The sequence below is a fragment of the Hemiscyllium ocellatum genome, chromosome 26 (assembly GCF_020745735.1).
Source record: "Hemiscyllium ocellatum isolate sHemOce1 chromosome 26, sHemOce1.pat.X.cur, whole genome shotgun sequence".
NCBI lineage: Eukaryota > Metazoa > Chordata > Chondrichthyes > Orectolobiformes > Hemiscylliidae > Hemiscyllium > Hemiscyllium ocellatum.
In genome coordinates, this window is record NC_083426.1 from 16716231 (window position 1) to 16736370 (window position 20140).

Consider the following 20140-nt stretch of genomic DNA (forward strand, 5'->3'; position numbering starts at 1 on the left):
CCCCTCAAGACGTATTAAGAAGATAGCTGAGACCCTAACTTCTTATTTTAAAGATAAGTGTAAGGTGTTGCATTCCAGATGCAATTCAATTGGTTAAACTACCAGATTTGCAGCAAAGTGTGCTTTATTCATGCACTATAGTTAAAATACAACAAAAGAAAGAATAAAGAAAAGAATTGGGTCAGCTGTTACTGTATTGGAAAACTTAACAGAATAACAGATTATTTAGCTACTAAACAGTAATTATTGCAATGCAGTAACATCCCATAAACACACCCTTGGCAAAGGCAAATTCAGTAAAACAGATTGCCTCACCCCAGTAGAAGGAAGACACTTCCTAGCTTTTAACTGTAACCAAAAGAAGGGACAAAAACAGCTTCCACATCCTCAAAACCCCAGGTAGTGAATCAAAAACTCTTAGTTCTGTGAGAGTTTGACTCCCCTCTCCCATTCAGGCTGCTGCTACTGTTCTAACTTGTAAAAATATCCCCAAGGTGTTTACTGTTTTTGAATCCAAGTAGACAGCTCGTGACCTCAGTGTCATAATCCCTTTTAAAAACAAACCTGGACAAAATGTATCTCTTCAAGCTATTGTATTAAAACAGTGAACCGAAGCATTGCTGGAGGTCACCCCCAGGGGTACAGCAGCAGCAATATGAGACCACACTTATCATTCAAATGCCAAAGTGGATTAGTGACCTATTGGGTTTGGGAAAGTGAAGGCAGTAGCAAATTCAAATACTTCTGGATGTACTATTCATCCCAACTCCCTCACGGTTCCTTCCCAAACCTGCTCCCGTGCATCAGTTCTCATATCAAGCTTGCAGGGTCACCTTTCTTTCTTTGGCTCTGCACTTCCTTTCATCCCAATCTGTCCATCCACTGCAGACCACTTATCCTCAGCTCAATGCAATGTTCCACCCCTCCTCAACAAAGTTTATTATTCATTCACACGGTGAGACTTTTGCTGGCTAGGCCAGGATTTAGTGCCCATCCCTAATTGCCCAGAGGGCAGTTTAGAGTCAACCACATTGCTGACATTCTAGAGTTACATGTGGGCCAGACCAGGTAGAAATGAGAGTTTCCCTCACCAAAGAACATTAGGAACCAGATGGGGTTTTCTGATAATCGGCAATGGATTCTCGGAAGGGATGGGAGGATAGAGCATGAAGAGCAGAAGATAATGGAGAAGGCCCTCCAGTCAACTCTCAACAGACAGCTGCAGATCAGCTACAGTAGCAGAATGGTGGAGTCTTGGTATGAGTTGGGCAGATAGAGGACTCAATCTTAGCCAAAAAAAAAGTCCGAATTGCATCGAGTTTCTTGGAGGGTGTTTTGCTACAAGCCCAAGCAAGTTTGTTCATTATATCTTAAGAAACCTGCCTCATTAATAAGCTAACATGCCCACTGCAACATCTCACAGCCAATTTTCACCCCATCTCATTTGGTGGCACAACAGCTCATCACTCAGTGGACATCTGTCAAAACACTGGCATCTCTTGGGCCTGTGCCATCTTTAAAAGGCTGTTGTACACCCAGACAAGCCTGGTACACGCTCTGGTTTTCCTTGTGGAATTGTCCTGAAGTCCAGCTTATATGGCAAGATGGGAGTCTGACAATTGATGTTGTGCACTGGACTGTTAACAAGACATTTAACAAGCAATAATGACCATTAATTGGCTCCTTTTTACTACCACCTAGCAAGAATCTCACCATGACACTTATGGAAAGCATAAAACATGGAGCAAATAACCTTAGTGTTGAGCTGGGCCTTGGTGCACTTGTTGCCTGATATGGGCTCAGATCCCACCACAGCTCACATTGCTGAGACCCCCATAAGATTTTGTCAACAGTCTCCCAGTTATCTGATGATAGAACTACATATCAGACGGCCACCTTCTATAGAATAATCACCCTGATAACTTGATGTTGGCAGTGAATAAAATGTTGTTACACTTGTCATGATTAGTCAATACATTCTTGCCTTAACACTTTTAATTCCTGTCTTTAATCCATCACAAGGCTGACAAGTGACCCAGCAGGAAGTGGTTCCTGAGGCTGACAAGACTTCTTAGAAGAGGTCACACAACCTAAAGTTGCACAGTCATCGGACTCATGCAGGCTCTGCATTAATTCCCATGTTCACACTTCACAGGGACCAACCAGGCAGATAATTAGGTGCTGACTCACGCAGCACTAGTGAGAAGAAGCAGTGGTTGGTGGAGCCAGGGACAGTATGGGAGAGGCCACACATCAGAAAAGCCTGCTCAGTTGGACGCAAGTGTTATTTCTCAGGGATGATTGCCAAACAGCAGAGTCTAGGAGAAGCAGCAGGGAATGTGAGATACACTGGCATGGTTTCCAGACACACACTACATATTCACTGAGAGATTGGGAGAGTCTGACTCAATCATGTGTGGATGATGTCACAGAACTTTGGAATGATGTCTTCGTCCATGGAAAGTATGACCACCTGTAAGGAGCTTCAAATGCGGAAATTGCTGAGTGAATGTTGGCATATATTTAAACCATGATGCTGGACATACTTCACAGATCAGCCAACAACTGTGCAGAGAGAAGCTGTTTTAGATCAGAAACCTTTCATCGATCATATGTAGAGATGTATGCAGCTTCTCACACAGGTAAGAGGGTGGAATTGGGTACTTGGCTTCAAACACCGACTTCTCATTTAATATCTCCTCATTCTTATAACTTTGTACTTATTCAGTCATGGGATATGTCATTGCTGGTTGGCCAGCATTTATTGCCTCTCTTTACTTGAAGGTGATAGTGAGCTTCTTGTGTCCTAGTAGTCCAGTCAGCTCCTGCACAATGTAAGTAGAGTACTGTATAACCTCCTCTTGCTTCACAGAGAAATGCACAAGAAATCAAAAGTAAAAATTCATAACTGCACAGTTATATGCCCTTGGGCACATTTCACATTGTTAGATTGTTAAGTTTCTATTTCATTTCTTAACAACATATTATTGGTCTAATGTTGACTGTTACTTTTTTTTCATCTAAGAGCCAGATGATAGCCTTTGGAGGGTTTCTTGCTATTATGCCTAGCACAATATCTCATTGTATCTTACCAAACTCATCTCATTAACTACCAATCCCACCCCTATACTATTCCTCTTGTCATATTCTATCCCCATCCTTACTCAGCAGATATCCACTGAAAGAACAGCATCCCTGGTTCCTGTGCCAACTTTTAAAGGCTGCCTGGATGATGTGACAATGCTGCCACATTAAAAGGTTATTCTGTCCTGTTTGTTTTGAGGAGAGATTGCAAGGCAGATGTGCCCAACTGCCTCCTGAATAATATTTAAGGAAATAACTGGCGAGTTGGGTTTTTTTAATGCTTGAACAACGGAAGCAGCCTGGGTGGGGCCAGCTCTCACAGACCAAGCTCTTGAAATTTTTTTTAGCTTCAGCAGCAGAAGCCTTTGGGGACTCAGAAGATTTGTAAGCCGCAGTGAATATTTTCTGGCTGCTACACTCTCTGAATTTTCACTTGATATTTCTTCCTCCTGCATTGGAGAACTGCATGTGAGAATCTGTATCTGAATTTGCATTTCTGCTAAGGGATGTGTTTATGGGATGTTACTATATTGGAACAGTTAATTAGAATAGGTACTGCATTGATTATTCGGTTAGGTTTTGCAATAGAATAGTTAGGTTATTCTAAATTCCTGTTTCTTATATTTGTATTTTAACTGTAGTGTTTAAATAAATCATGTTTTCCTTAATGTTAAGTAGTTTGACCAGTTGCACCACATCTGGAACACAGCACCTCAAATAAGAAAACGTTAGGGTCTAGGCTACCTTCTTAACTTATTTTGCTGGGGTCTGTCTGGTCTATAACAATAAGCACAGCCAATCTAAAGTGACCCTGCTCCATTCTGGGCATACAGTCTGAAAATATCAACGAAGGGCAAGATGGCACCGTTATTCTCCAACAGGGACCTGGAGATCCTACTGGGGAGGCTGATGCAGAGGAGGCACATCTTCCGAGAGGAGTGGCAGAGGAGGCCATGACACCAGACCCTGGCAGCCTGATCCGATATTGCCGTCTGGGTCAGTGCAAACTGCATGCTTTAAAGTACCAGTACCACAAGACTTTCTCCATTCTGCCAGGGTAATTACCACATTCTTCACTCTACTCCATCACACTACTCTGCTACTGTACCCATCACTCAGCATGGTCAATGCTCTGTCATTTTCAGTATTGCAGACACCATCTTCCCTAACTCACACTCATGGCACCCCAACCTCCCACAACATTAATCCTGGATGCTCCCTGTGCTGCCTCTTTACTTCCTTGGAACATACTTTCCCCATCTACACTGAAATTTAGAGCCATACCATCCATTTCCATCTCATTCAGTCCCTCCATTTCTCTCATTCCAGGAGAAGACGGCCCACAATAGGGACCAGAAATGTGAAGGGATGCATGACTTCAGACCTCTCATCCTCAATGAAAAGAGAATCCTGTCCAGTCCTGTACCTCCCTAGGTCATCACCAAACTGTCTCCATCTGCCCACTTTAGTGTTTCTTTTTGATTGTCTTGACCGTAGACGAAAACACTTCCCACATCACCTCGTCCCCATCCATGCTTTACTATAATGCTCATTTACAAGTACCGTTGCCCCTTTATTATTTGCCTTTTTAACCTTAGTCTGTAGCCCCCAATCCTGATGAATAGATTCCCAACTCCGTCCCACAGCAGAACCAACCCCCATCCACTTGTCTCCACCAAACTCCTATTTCCTTTCGCTTTTGTGAAGGGACCTAACAGAACTGATTGCAGATCACCCTCTTGAGCCAATGGTGAGATTTTGCAAATGCAGATTCCTGGACGAACTTAAGCTAAAGGAGAGGGGTGAATGCTTCTTGACATCCATACCAACCAAATCTTCCACCCCTTCTATCACTGGCAAGATGCAGAAAGCTGGGAAACCTGCATGCTACAGTTTTGTTACAAAAACCATGTGTAGCTGTAGTTGTGTGATTAACACATTGAAATGTTGCCCCAGTTCTCCCATTGGGTTTATATGGTTGCAGTGTAATGCAATGTGGTAATTGACTGGGGTTTTGTCTTCCAGATATGTTTGCATTTCTGTGTCTTAACCTTGACATGTGCCCAAATCCCAGAGTCCACTCATGTTAAACTTCCTTCTTAAATCTCCCCCTTTGGAATATTTAATCCCATCAGGGAGTTTGCACAATGAATGGAAAAGCATGCTTTAGTAAATGCAATTTGCATGGAGGAGAATTGGCCTGTGGATGTTGTGACAAGGTGGATTAAGATGTGGAGATTTGGAGGGTATGTTACCAGCAGAGTGTGTTTAACATCTCCACTGCAATATGGTGAAAGCTGCATATAAACCTCATTACACATGCAGCTCTTATTTTAAATGAATAAGATTTGTTTTTGTTGGACTACATGGAATGCTTGGATTAAAAAGATAAAGATGTGCAATCAACACAACATATGCTAATCCCCCAGGATTTCTTTCAGTGGAATTTCACCTTCTTACCCAAATGACACCTAACAGTAATTCAATAGACAACCGTTACTTCTATTGGCATAAAGTACCATCACACTTAAATCATTTTGTGTGTGCTTTGAGTTTTATAAAACTTTTACTAATTGCAAAATCCCACATGAATGAGGAAAGTGGCTTGGAGGTGATATGACGGACTCTCAGATATCAGTGGCCAGTTAGGAATATAATGTTTGGTACGTAGTTTGTTCCCATAATGATGGGAGTTTCTTGGTATGGTGTTAGTGTGGTAATTATGAGTGTGTACCAGTATAATGCAAATTATAACATTGGTTAAACTCGTGGGCTGACTTGCGATCAGTCTGGACCTTGCCAGCCCTGTTAATGCTTCTCCTTTATCATGCACAGAAGGGTGTACAGTACCAACACTACATGAAAAAAATCAGCAATAACTTTTAGGTCAGTGGCTTAGTACTTTCCGGTGGCTTTGTTGGAGTTTGTTTGGGAGAATTGCTCACTGTTGGTGAAGATGGCAGGAAGTGACTGTGAGATCTTTGGGTACATAGGTTACTCCCATGAATTGATGCAATTGTAGCTGTTCCCCTTGGTGTGTAGGAGCAGAGGCAGCAGGAAGACAGGCAATTTGTAGAGAGAGGGTTAAGAATAAAATAAGTTCAGGATTGGAATTGAAGTCAAATTTTGAGCAAACCTGTGTCTTTTGACCCCATGATTTTAGTCATAGTCCCTCCTATGGTGTTATGAGTCAATGATATGACTCTCATGTCTGAGTCAGAAGATTGTAGGTTCATTTCAGAGATCCATGTTGACATCTGAACAACACCGAGGGTGTGCTGCTCTGTAGGAGGTGTCACCTTTACAGAATATATTTCAAAATTGCATTATTGACAGTAAACTCTTTGGGGGTGCCCTGAGGCTGCATTTTCCTGAATTTTGTCACTACACAACTCGATTCCAGCTTCTGGCAACTGTCTGTGTGGAGTTTGCACATTTTCCCTGTGCCTGTGTGGGTTTCCTCCGGGTGCTCTGGTTTCCTCCCACAGTCCAAAGATGTGCAGGTTAGGTGAATTGGCTATGTTAAATTGTCCATCATGTTCAGGGATGTGGAGGTTAGATGCATTTGTCATGGGAAATATAGGTTTGTAGGGTAGAAGTAGGGGAATGGGTCTGGGTGGGATACTCTTTGCGGGGTCAGTGTGGACTTGATGCGCCAAATGGCCTGTTTCCACACTGTAGGAATTCTATGGTTCTTTGGTAAGTCCTTAAAACCATCCTAAAGGCTGGCAGAGATTTTCTCCATTCATAATCTGCTGTCTTGAAGGTTCAATTTCTTTTCAAAGGCTAGGGCAGGCTTGTTTAATTCCACGCCTGAACCCAATGTTGTTCTATAATGGGTCCTGAATCCCCATTGCATCTTCCAAACATTCATTCTTTCTTTGAATTTCTTGGATGAATGATGCATTACCCAATCTTATTGTCAGCCTAGATGCTAGACAGTTAATTGGCTAGCTGGTTGATTGTTCTGGAGTGATGGGCGAAGAGATTTTCTCAGAAAAGTTTGAGCACTAACATACTGCTGTCTCACAGTGGGATGCCACATTGAAAGATGTTTATCTCCTGGATCTTGAAGTAATTTGTCTCATATGGGGTAAATGATTACTGAAAATTATATTATGTTCATAATTATTTAGGCTGATCCTTAGAAAATACCGACAGAAAGAAGAAAATAATTCTGATAATAATGATCTTTATTTGTGAAGTACTAAAATGGACACTTCCTGAATTAGGCAGGAAAATTTGTCTAATTTGGATTCCAGCATCTGCATTCTTTTGTCTCATTTTCCTGAATTAAGCTTGAAGAGCCTGCATATCCACAGTTTAGGCTATTGTGACCCATTAAACACATTGGAAAGGTGTTTGACAACTAAGCAATTTATGGTGTCAGATCTGCCAATTAGGGATATAGTATGCGCATTTTCTCTTAGTTATAACTTGAATGTGAAAAAAAAATTCTTTGTTCAAAACATTTGAAATAACTGACCAAAACCTTTTTCCTACAGTGATAGCCTGTTCCTTCTGCACTGACCAAATTCTACCTTGATGTTGAATGACATATTTGGATTGAATGAATGAACTCAGACTTCACATCCCAGAGCTCTGCAAGTGAAGCACAAAGGCTGTTGCTGTGAAACAGGCTTGTTTTTCTCACACCATTAATGACTCGCGTTATCTAAGTCCATTTCATGTTGAGCTGCAATTCTGGGCAATTTTAAGATCAGCCTTAAAGTAGCTTTATATCATGTACAACACACAGAAGAAGAAATAGACAAAGCAGACAAAGTGCCATTGACATGAAACCTGCATCATGCCAGGACATATTAATTTCTACAAAGGATCAAATGTGATGGCTTTACCTTTAAGTTACTGGTTTGATAACTTACACTTAAATCGCCTCTTATGTGAGTGAATAAAATGGAGAATAACTCTGATAGTGATGGCTACCTTTACCTTAGTGTGCAGCCTGATCTTTTCTCTGGCTGCAGTTACCAGGATTACTGCTCACTGACCCTTTTACAGTCTGCTATATCACTGGAATGATGTTTCATCCACAGAGGTGAGCAGCCAGTTAAACTGTTTATGAATCCAATCAGATGTGAAGTGGGCATGCTAGTGGAGTAGCCCTTGTCACATGGGCTTCGGCAATGTGTAGACTTGTCGTTTCAGTAGGCCAGAGGGCTTTTAGTGCTGGAGGCTTCATGCCGCGTAGAGGACATTGCCCAAGGGAATCACCAGTCTGTCAGCATCAATGTTCCTGGAGGGGTTGCCCTCTGCTTCATGAGGTCTTCCGGTATCAACTCTAATGAATTTACTTGGAAGCATCTCTCCAAGTGTTCCTCCAGGTTGGTGTCACCTCGCAGTTCCTGACATGTTTGACTAGCAGTGAGGCCACTGAGTCTTCTGAGCTCCCAGCCCCCTGATTGGGCCAATTGCATTGAGTGTTTCACTGCCACCTTTAACAGACAGCAAGTGCAGAGGTGGACAACGCTTTCCAGAACGTTGTGGCATCAGGTAGGTTGCTGCTCAGTGCACGTTCAATACATTTTTTGGTTTCAATGTTGTTCTCTGAGTAAGAAAATCTGGTACAATGTACTTGGAAATGATCATGTTACATGACTTGGCAAAAAAAGTAAACACCAATACTAAAAATTAGAAAAGTGCGCAATCTTAGTTTGACAGTAAGCTGCCTGCAATACTCGAACCAAATCATGCAGACATCTGATTCTGGTATACATGGCAGCATCAACAATCCTGAATTCTCACAGCAGCTTTCCTGTTGTGTAATTCCTGTCACTTTGATCTGTTGCCTTTGCATGACAGTCTTCTTAACTCAACTAGAACAATTACTAAAGATCAGCTCAGAGACCAGAACTGTTACTGTGTCATTAGGTGTCAATCGCCACTGAGGACTGGAAGCCTCAATGCTGATAATGAGGGTGGCTTCACTTTAATTCAGTCCATTTCCTACTGGTCTGAATGAGATTGCCATTCAACTTTTCCTTCAAATGTGACTTCCTCTTTCTTTGAGTTATTATCAATGTCCTTTCTTCCTTTCCTCCAGTGCATTCAAATCATATGTAATTGGTGCTGTTACTCTATTATTGCCCGACATGATTCCTTTCCTCACAACTCTTGATCATTGCTTCCGTTTTGACTCATTTCAATCTCCTTTGTACTTTATCCCAACTTTTTTCAACCAGGAATCTCAATACATACTGGCCTGATCAGTGATGTTCATGAGCCATGAGTGAATAAAACCAAAATTACATAATTACAGGAAATGCTTCTGTTATAAAAAAAAATTCACAGGTTTAATCATCTTAAAATGACAGCACAGTTCATGAGAAAGGTAAGTGAAATCAGGAACAATGTGATTAAAATTAATAAGAGCTCACACTTCTATTGCCAACATTGCAATTACAACTGCTTAGAAACATGGCCACAATTTGAAGGGATGTGTGATATTCTCTGAGACCTTTTCATTGAAAATTTAAGCTCTTGAGAAGAGATCAATTCAGTATATTTTTCAGGGAGTCGCAACTAATTATGGACGAAATTGGTTCTCTTTTGATATTTCTAAACCTTCATTTGGTAGCACCGAACTTCAGTATTGCTGATAAAGATACATTTTGCCAAAGATTTTAATCTTGCACATATCAGGGTACTTCACAAGAACAACATGGTAGAGTGCTGATTGTTTGTCAAGTCAACTAAATTGTCCTGAACAGAGAAAGACAAATCTTCACCAAAATGAGTCTGTTTTCAGAAATATTTCTAAATCTTATTTCTTTAAAATAGAAATTAATTGTTGATTTTTAAAAATATTCTCGTTCTCTGAATCAGAAATAAAGTCTCAGAATTTTACTAGATTTCAAAATCATTCATTTCATTAATATGTGAGTTTAGCAACTTTAGCTCAAAGAGTATCCCTAACATAGAAAATTGCCACCAATAATTCTCTGTTTTGGTTCCAAAAGGAAGATCTGCTAATATGGTCTGTCATGAAATATTTAATGTTGCACCAAACACAGAAAATGCAGACAGTGACACAGAAAAATGTAAGTTGAACTTTTAGCTGTTGCTTTTGTACTCTTGCTGAAATATTGAGCTATAGGAAACATTGAAGAAATACATGTAGACATAAACTGTGAGTCTGAGGATTTTGAGAGTAATGCTGAGAATATAAAGGATGATCAGCTGAAATAGTTACAATTATGAGGTTTACAGTTTAATGTTTTGAGAATGCATTTTTAAATTAAGTTAAAATCAAGTGAATCATGAGATCTATTCTGGAGTCTGCCTGACAATAAGCCTGGATGGCTTGATGGTTAGAAATTAATAAGGATCCATTGAGTTTCACTGGGAAGACTGTTAGGTGTCGATATCTGGACACGAGGTCAGCAGCATGTATGCTTAAATTGGATGAGGTGAGTCTCCAAAGTGTCAGAAAAATGTTGAGGTTGTTAGGAAACAAACAGTTGAGCTATGAAATGTTCACTTACTTCCAAAGGAAAAGAGAGTTAGGGATCTCAAGGTTATCTAAATCCTTATCTCTTCTGGGATATGAGACCCATGTGGCCCATGCTGCCAAATTAATGGGCTTTAAACCAGGAAGGTTATAAAAAAAAAGCCAATGTGATTTCAGGGACACTCTCAAATTCAGGTTCCGTTGAACAAAGGTTAGGTCAGACTTTGGAAATTGTTAGTTTTCAGGAAAAAAAAACTAATTCATATAACAATACTTAGTCTAGTGACTAATGGACACAGAAGAAAATGACAGATATGATTCAAAGACACTTTAATTTAATGGCCATGTTGCTATTGATATTAAATCACATTTCACACATTTAATACCTCTTCCATATTTCTCTTGCATCTCTACTTCTGTAAAATTTATTTAAAACGTTAAATGATTAATGAAAAATATGTCCAATATTTTAACAATGCTGATTTTTGTATAGCTAAGTTTGTGGGAATGATATGTATATATGTATGTATGGCTACAGGCTTTCTTAACACCTCACAGAATATCACATGTGGGGTAGCACGGTGGCACAGTGATTAGCATCGCTGCCTCACAGCGCCAGGGTCTCAGGTTCGATTCCAGCCTCAGGCAGACTGTGTGGAGTTTGCACATTCTCTCTGTGTCTGCGTGGTTTTCCTCCCACAGTCCAAACATATACAGGTCAGGTGAATTGGCCATGCTAAATTGCCCGTAGTGTTAGGTGCATTAGTCAGAGGGAGGTGGGTTGCTCCTGCAGAGGGTCGGTATGGGCTGTTTCCACACCATAGGAAATCTAACCTAATATCTCAGATATTTTAGTCATCCAGGATTCAGGACAGAGAGAACAAGAAAGTGTAAATAAAGAAGTTAACAGTCTCTGTGGTTCACTGTATTGCAAAGTGAATGGAAAAGCACACTTGCACTGAAAATATCAAATCATGAGGTGTTAAACAAGATTGGAAGATCCACCTACTTTGTTATCAAGAGGATCACCAGTAATATTCCTACAGAGAAAGCAGTTCTAAAAGGTTACCAGACTGAGAAAGGAAAAGAATAGAAGGAAAGCTTTGGAAGCTATGAATAATTTTGGATGCATCGTGGAAGAACTAAATATCAACTTAAAGGACTGTTTAATATATATTTGAGAGGTGTGTGTTTTTTTGGTTGTGGTAAAAATAAGAAGGGTATTCTATTCTGTGGTTTTCACTAGAAGATGCCTACCATTTAGGTGATAGTATTTTTTGCCTTTGGTACAGGAAACATATCTTTTCTGTTATTAATTGGAAATGTAAAATCATTTTAAAATTATATAGTTATTAACATAATAGAGTAAAAATTGTAAATCTGTAATTTTGGAACAAACTAAATAAAATAGAGCAGATTAAACTTACTTCACCGTGAAAATAATTTATTCTGTCAAATAATGGTTTTCAGTATAATAATGTATTGTGAATTCAGGTATTTGTGTTTTATTATTGTGAGAATAAAATTATTAAATTAAAACAAAATTGAAAATTACAATATATGGATGAAAGGAGGTAATTAAATGAATTGTTCAATGAAATCTGTTGGGTATCAGGAATGTTTTAAGTAAGCTACTATATTGAAACATTATATTGAACTGATTTGCAACATTAATGCATAGCTCATTTGATCTAAATGCCTATATGGTAAGTATCTCAGCTTATTACTTCACTAGACATTTTCTTTATCTTAGTTTTAACTTATACCCATTTATTTTCAAGAAATAGGATAAGTGACTGAATAAAAGGAATTTTTCTGTGCAATCTGAGGAGCAAATGAAGGTTTTAACAGCATCTGTACTGAAGTAGGACAGAAATATATGATGTCATGAAGGTAGCAGTAAGTGCCCTCTGCCATAGGTCAGAAGACCTGATCTGAGTTGAATGGGATGTACAGATTATGAGCTGTCTGATTCAGTCTGAGTCTCTGGACCTAAATGTAAAATAGAACATAGAACAGTGCAATACAGTACAGGCCTTTCAGCCCTCGATGTTGTGCTGGCTTTTTATCCTACTCAAAGCTAGACTAACCTACACATCCTTCACTGAACTATCTTCCACATACCTATCCAAGAGTTGCTTAAGTGTCCCTAATGTATCTGATTCTACTATCGCTGCTGGCAGTGCATTCCATGCACCCACCACTCTCTGTGTAAAGGAACTACCTCTGTCATCTCCCCTAAATCTTCCTCTAATCACCTTTAAATTATGCCCGCTTTCGATAGTCATTTCCGTCATGGGAAAGAAAGTCTCTGGCTATCCACACTCTCTATGCCTCTCATCATCTTGTACACCTTTATCAAGTCACCTGTCATTCTTCTTCGCTCCAATGAGAAAAGCTGTAGCTCCCTCAACCTTTCCTCACTACACATGCCCTCCAGTCCAGGCAGCATCCTGGTAAAACTCCGCTACACTCTCTTTAAAGTTTCCACATCTTTCCCATAATGAGGCGAACTGAACACAGTTTTCCAAGTGTGGTCTAACCAGGGTGCAGTTAGATTTAGTCTACATTCTTGAGAGTGAACATTAACAAGAGTTATTAGATATAACCGTACATGGCAAGGAACAGTACACACTGAGACTCCTGTTCCTTGTGACCTGATGTGACTCTGACACAGCTCCTTACAATGAACAATACAGCACAGGAACAGGCCCTTCAGCCCTCCAAGCCTGCACTGACACATTTTCTCCTTCCATACTAAAACTGTCTTAACTTACAGGATCCATATCCGTCTATTCCCTTCCTATTCATGAATTTATCCAGGTGTACTTTGAATGCTGCTATTGTGTCTGCTTCCACCATCTTCCCTGGCAGCATGTTTCAGAAACTCACCACCCTTGGGATGAAACACTTGCCTCGCACATCTCTTTTAAACTTCTTCCAGTCATCGCACCTTGAACCTGTGCCCCCTAGTAATTGATCCCTCAACCTTGGGAAAAAGCCTTACTTTTCACTCTATCCATGCCATTCACAATCTTAGAGACTTTTGTCAGGCCACCCCTCAACCTCCTGCATATCCGACCTTTCTTCACAGCTAAAACTCCCCATATCAGGCAACGTCCTGATAAATCTCTTCTAAACCCTCTCCAAAGGGAGTTGGTGACCAGAACTGTATGCAATGTTCTATGTGTGGCTTAACTAAAGTTCTATAAAGCTGCAGCATATCTTGTCTCTCCTTACATTCAATGCCCCTTCCAATGAAGGCAAGCATGGTATAAGGCCTTTCTTACTAGCTTATCTATCTGCCCTGCTACTTCAGTGACCTGTGGACCTGCACACTCAGATATCTAAGGGTTCTGCCATTCACTGATTAATTTTTAATTGTACTTGATCTTGCAAAATGCATCATCCCACTTTTGTTCAGATTAAACTCCATCCGCCATTTTCTCCCCATACCTCCAACTGATCTATATTTTGCTGCATCGTCTGATAGTCCTCCTCACTATCCAGAACTCCACCAATCTTTTATCATCAACAATACCAAATTCTCACTAGCGATTCTTAGTGCAAAGTTATAGGTAACCCTTTAATTCCAGCTTCAATTCAGAGTGGGGTAGTAATGGGGAAATACGATTCATGAAGGATGAACAAAACCAAATGTAGAAGCAGGTGTAGACCATTCAACCTATCAAGTCTTTGCCAATAAGTAAGGTAAGGCTGATCTGATAATCCTCAACTCCACCATTCTGCCTTTTCTCCATAACCTCTGATTAAGTATATTCAAGACTGAAACATATTTTTAATGATCCAGCCTCTGCAACCCTCTGTGTAAAGAAATTCCACAAATTTCTAAGGTGAGGGGGAAATATTTAAAAGGGAGGAAAGAGGCAAATTTATCACTAAAGGGTTGGTGCATGCATGGAGTGAGCTGCCAGAGGAAGTGGTGGAGGGTGGTACTACAGTTAAAAAGCATTTGGATGGGAATAGGAATAGGAAGGGTTCAAATGGATCTGGGCCAATTGCTGGCAAATAGGACTAGATTTACTTGGTTATCTTGTCGGCATGGTCCATACGGACTGTTTCCGTGCTGCACATCTCTGTGACTCTGAGACCAAGCTCAAAAGATCTAGTAACATCTGTGGAGAGAAACACAGAAAAAAACACTACAAACTCGGGGGCACTTCTTCAGAAATATTTGGTTAGAGTCAGATCAGTTTTATTTTTGCAATCTAAGTATTTAATATTTCCAGTTATTCCAGTAGATTTGAAAATTTCCAGGAATTACATTTTAATTCCAACTAATTATTTTTTTAAATTAATCATTTCAAATTGGTTGGTTTCCAAGGAATCTAGAAGGGAATTGTAATATTTGTAACCAGAGTGATCTCATCAATCCTCTAACAGATTAAATAGAAGATTTAAGCAGCCTCTTCATTTCTTGTTGTTTACAACGTAGCAATGATCACTTGTAGGGGGCGTACTGCATCTTCAGCATTCTTATCTAATGAACTCCAGATTTACGAGTTATGTTATAAAACAAACACAAAGCTGCACATAATTTACTATGTTTTATTAGTTAAAATATTTCCACAATTATTTTGGTAATAAATCTCCATCGTGCCTGAAGCAATCTTTCTCAAACATCAACAAAATGGCTACTCAACTGGGCCTGCTGTGCAACACTCACATCTGCATTATATTACGACACACTTCATTGAATCTTCATAGCAAGTCATAAAGCTAAATACAGCAAAATCTCATTCTAGTTATATGACTTACTGCGAGTGTACATCTGCTTTGGGCCAAACTGATTTCTGAATTAAATCCCTGCATAATTAATTTTCATATGCTGACTCTGGTATTAAGCCAAATGATGAATTTTCAATTATCACATTGTTTTGTGAAGATGATTTACCATTGGAATGAAGAATTAACAAAATATGACACAGTGATCTAGATTTTTCTATACAGACTGTGTGTGGGATGGAACAGGTGGTGCTCCATCAAGAAGATCAAAAACAGGAGCATAAATAAGTTATCTGCTCATTTATTCCTGTTCCACCATTAAATACAATGGCAGCTAGCCTTGTACCTTACCTCCACCTTCCTGCATTATCCCCATATTCCTTGAACCTGTTACTGTCTAAAAATCTATCAATTTCTGCCTTTAGTATTCACAATGGACTGAATTATGAACAATAAGCTATGTGTTAATTTGGAGAATTTCATGGAGGGTTTGTCTCCTTGAGCTCTAGTGGGTTATTTAACACAAATCCCCATACCTCACTTCATTGTATGTGCACCATGTCTCTGTGGTGCTCCAGCTGTGCTACTGTGCACTTGTCAGCAGCAGAAGTACTCACAACTGCCAAATCCATGAGCAGATGAGATGCCCTGACATGGACATTGGATATTGTTGCCTTGATGCAGATGTCTGTTGCTCATATCTTTTAGGGCACATACAGTAGCAGATTATACATGTGGCACTAAGAATAAGGACTTCTCCCTCCACTCCCAAACCCCAAGCACACAAGAAAGGCAGCATGGTATAAAGGATAATGGTCTGGAACCTTTATGGTCCAAGATGTGAGATGTGTTGTACCTTGTACAGGCTACAGAACCTTGGAAATGATTGCTACTTTGACAAGTATGATTCTTTCCAGCCTGTGGGACATAGCTTGAACTCCCCAGCCATGAGTAGGATTGATTTGCTATATTGAATGTCAACAGTGCTTCTCGCTAGGAGTTTTAATTGACATGGCAGATCAATGGGTGAATTCCACATCGTGTTATGTGATAGCAGGTGTCTTTTGCTAATGTCTTATGATGGACCTCATATACGTGTTAAAGTAGACCCCCTTCCCTCTCTCCCCCAGTTCCATCACAGAATATAACACTTTACCCACGATGGGTGTGATGGTAGTGATTCCCATTTCCATTGGGTTCTTATCATTTGAGCGAGGAAGGAAAGTAACAAGTAGTTGTGTATTTTGGACTGAATCACAAACTCAGCCTCACCATCTTCATGACTCACCCCAAACCTTCTATTGCTTTCCTCTAAATCCTTCCTGTCAACTCAATTGGCTTTGATATCCCTACAATTCTACCTAACCTATTAATTTAGCTGCTCATCTTCCCACTTAATACCACTGAGCCCAAGCATCGAGTGTAGTCACGCCAAACATCATCATACACTGTCCCCTCCATTGTTGGCTGGGCTAGTGGTGACCATCAATGACCCTTCTCCCACTATATCCACTATCCTTGTATGCTCTGACATATTTCGCTCACCCCCCACCCATGTACTAATTTGTCACCTCCTTCACGATTATTAATGCAACTCTACCCCAGTATACTGCCTCCAATCCCACAGTTGACCTCCCCAGTGTCCCACTTCAGCAATGGACCCAGTAACCCCCATTCACTGGATAGACCTCCTGGACTGACTGTGGCTCAGCCCATGATTAATTCAAGGAGACAGCTCTGACTGATGAGTACGTGGGTCCCTGATGAATCTTGATGTAGCTCCTGTCTGCTTTACCATGAATCCCCTGACTGCTTTTGCATTGGACTTGCAGGACTGACTGTGACCTACTTCCCAGATTGCAGAGGTACACAATCCCTGTCCTTGGACTACTTAAGTGGTCTACCATAAGCTCCTCCACTGACAAAGGATAAAACCCTTGAGTTACTGTGCTATGCCCACCATCTGAATGCCATCTCCCTTGATCTGACTGAGGGCTACTCTCATTAGTTTTTGGGTCATTATCATTTAATCGAAACACATACTGTGTGAACCAATAGCACATGTTATCAGAGCTATACTTTCCATTAATTCATTGGATGTGGGCATCACTGGCTAGGCCAGTATTTATTGCCCATCAAACATTGCTGTAGATGTAGAGTCACATATGGGCCAGTTATGGTTAGGATGGCAAATCTCCTTCCTTAACAGACATTGTGAACCAGATGGGTTTTTGTAAGAATCAACAGTGGTTACCAAAAGGCCAGTTTTTTATTTCCAGATTTTTAATGAATTCAAATTTTGCCATATACCATGATGGGATTCGAACCCATGTCCCAGAACCTAAGTCTGAGTTTCTGGAAAGCTAGTCACTGAGATTATTGCTATCCTATCACCTCCCAGTGTTGTGCAGCAACATGTTCACCTCCATGACTGATCACTGTTGACAACTGTGACAAGCTGCTTGTTCAAAAGTGCTGTGAACCTTTAAATGTTGAGTGAGGTGGAAAAATGCAAAAAAGGCAAGGCAGATTTGCTGTGAGCATCCAAATGGACACAAAATGAGATTGTGCTAAGAGAGCAAATAAAGAGGCCTGAGATGATCCAATTCATCAAATGTCTGCTTGTTCTACCTGCAAAAGTGCCAGTGTGCTCAAAAGTGCAGCACTGGGGTGAGAACTGCACTCTAAGTAAGTTGGAGATGTGCCATGATGAATGTAGAGGCTAGCCCATGTCTGATGCCAACCTCCTTGGATGGGTCTGTGGGGGTGCAGGTAGTCACAACTTATGGAATTTAACCTGAGATATGGAGGCTCAGATGAGCAAGTGATGAGCTAGAGCAATGCACTCACTCTGACTTTCAGGTTGGCAATTGCAGATGTCCTGTTGATACCTGGCACATGGGAGAACTACATATTAAAGAGGTGTGATTGGGTTATAACAGCATGTGCTGCGTGCAAATAAGCTCCTTGCTGCTCACAATAGAGACTCTCATCTCACCATTCAAAACTTGACTGTACAATTGGATGTTTCTTCTCAATGTTGAGAAGTTCACTTTCCCTGATTTCATCATATTTTCTCAGCTGCCCACATCTTTCAGTGCCCAGTGATTATGTATTTACAGTTCTAGTTGGTAAAGAATTAGAAATATTTCATAAGTATCTGGATGAAAGGAATCTCCTCATCACTGCTCTAAATGGACAACCCCTTCATCTGAGGCAGTGGACCCATCTTCAAGAGTCCTTAGCCAGGGCAAATATGTTCCTAGTGTCTATTTTGTCAAGTCATTTTACAGATGACCTAACGAGCATAACGTAGGGTAAGCTCACAGTGTACTGAACAACTCTTTGGAAGTTTGTCCATTTGTGTATGGGACATCAAGCTGCTTAATGGGATCTATGTTATCAGCAAGGGAGAGTCATACAGAATTTACTGAGGGGACTGTATAAATATTGTACCAGAGGAGAAGTCCCACTTTCCTATAGATAAATGTTTGGTGACTTAAAAAATAATGTTCCACAGTGTTCGCGAAAGGTCGAAGATTATATTCTTGCCAGTGTTACTATTTAATGGAGCAAAGATTGTGTCACAAGAAAAGTAATGATTTCATGAGATGTGCTAATGCAGGAAATCCATTCATCATAATCAATTAATGCAGCACCTTTAGAATGGATGGTGTATCAAATTATCTCTCACTACAGTCTTAGTGCTTTGAACTGTTCCCACTATAAGCGACATTTATAGTTCTCTTTAACTTATTTTGTCTGCTTCCACAAGTGCTGGCCTATATAACATTGCTGTGATTAAATGATACATGTTCCAGTAATTGCTCCACAATGGGTATGATATATTTCTACTATTCTTACATTACTAACCCTTTCTGTACTATTTGCAAGATGGTTTCTCTCCAAATCAATCTTCAACTCTTTCTCATCGCACTCTCTGTCATGTAAAACTTTACTGCCTGAATCTTAATTCATAACAAATCCCATTCGCCCGTCAACTTTGTTGATCTATGTTGGCTCCTGGGTGAGAAACATATCAACTTTAAAATTCCCATCCCTGTTTTCAAACCCACTTCCAGCCTTGACGTTTCTGATCATAGTACTCTCCTCTATCCATACCAGCCTCTGAGATGTCTGACCTCCTCCTATTCTGATAGTCCGTAATGTGGAGATGCCAGTGTTGCACTGGGGTGGGCAAAGTCAAAAGTCACATGATGCCAGATAATAGCCCAACGGGTTTATTTGAAATCACAAGCTTTTGAAGTGCTGCTCCTTTGTCAGTGAAATCTGAATTCATCTGACAAAGGAGCAGCCCTCAGAAAACTTGTGATTTCAAATAAACCCATTACGCATAGAAGCAGAAATAGGTACTTTGGACATCAAATCTGCTGCACTATTCAAAGAGGTCATGATTTATTTGATAATCCTTAACTCCACATAATCCTTGATTACCTCACTGATTAAAAAACAGCCTTGAATATAAGTAACTATCCTACATTCCCCAGCCGTCCGCAGTAAAGAATTACACCAATTCACTCTCCTGTGAGAGAAGTCCCTCCTTATCTCTGTATTCAATGAGCGAACCCCTACTCTGGAATTATGCCCTCTGGTTCTAGACTCACCCTCAAGGGGAAAAAGCTTCATGTGATCTAACCAATTAAGCTCCTTAAGGTTTTTGTATGTTTCAATCAGGTCACCTCTAATTCTTGTAAACTCTAATGAGCACAGGCTCAACTTACTCAAGCTCTCCTCCTAAAAAAATCCCAATGTGCTCAGGGTCAACATTGTGAACCTTCTCTCAACTGCTGCCAATGTCAATATATGTTTGGTCTCTTG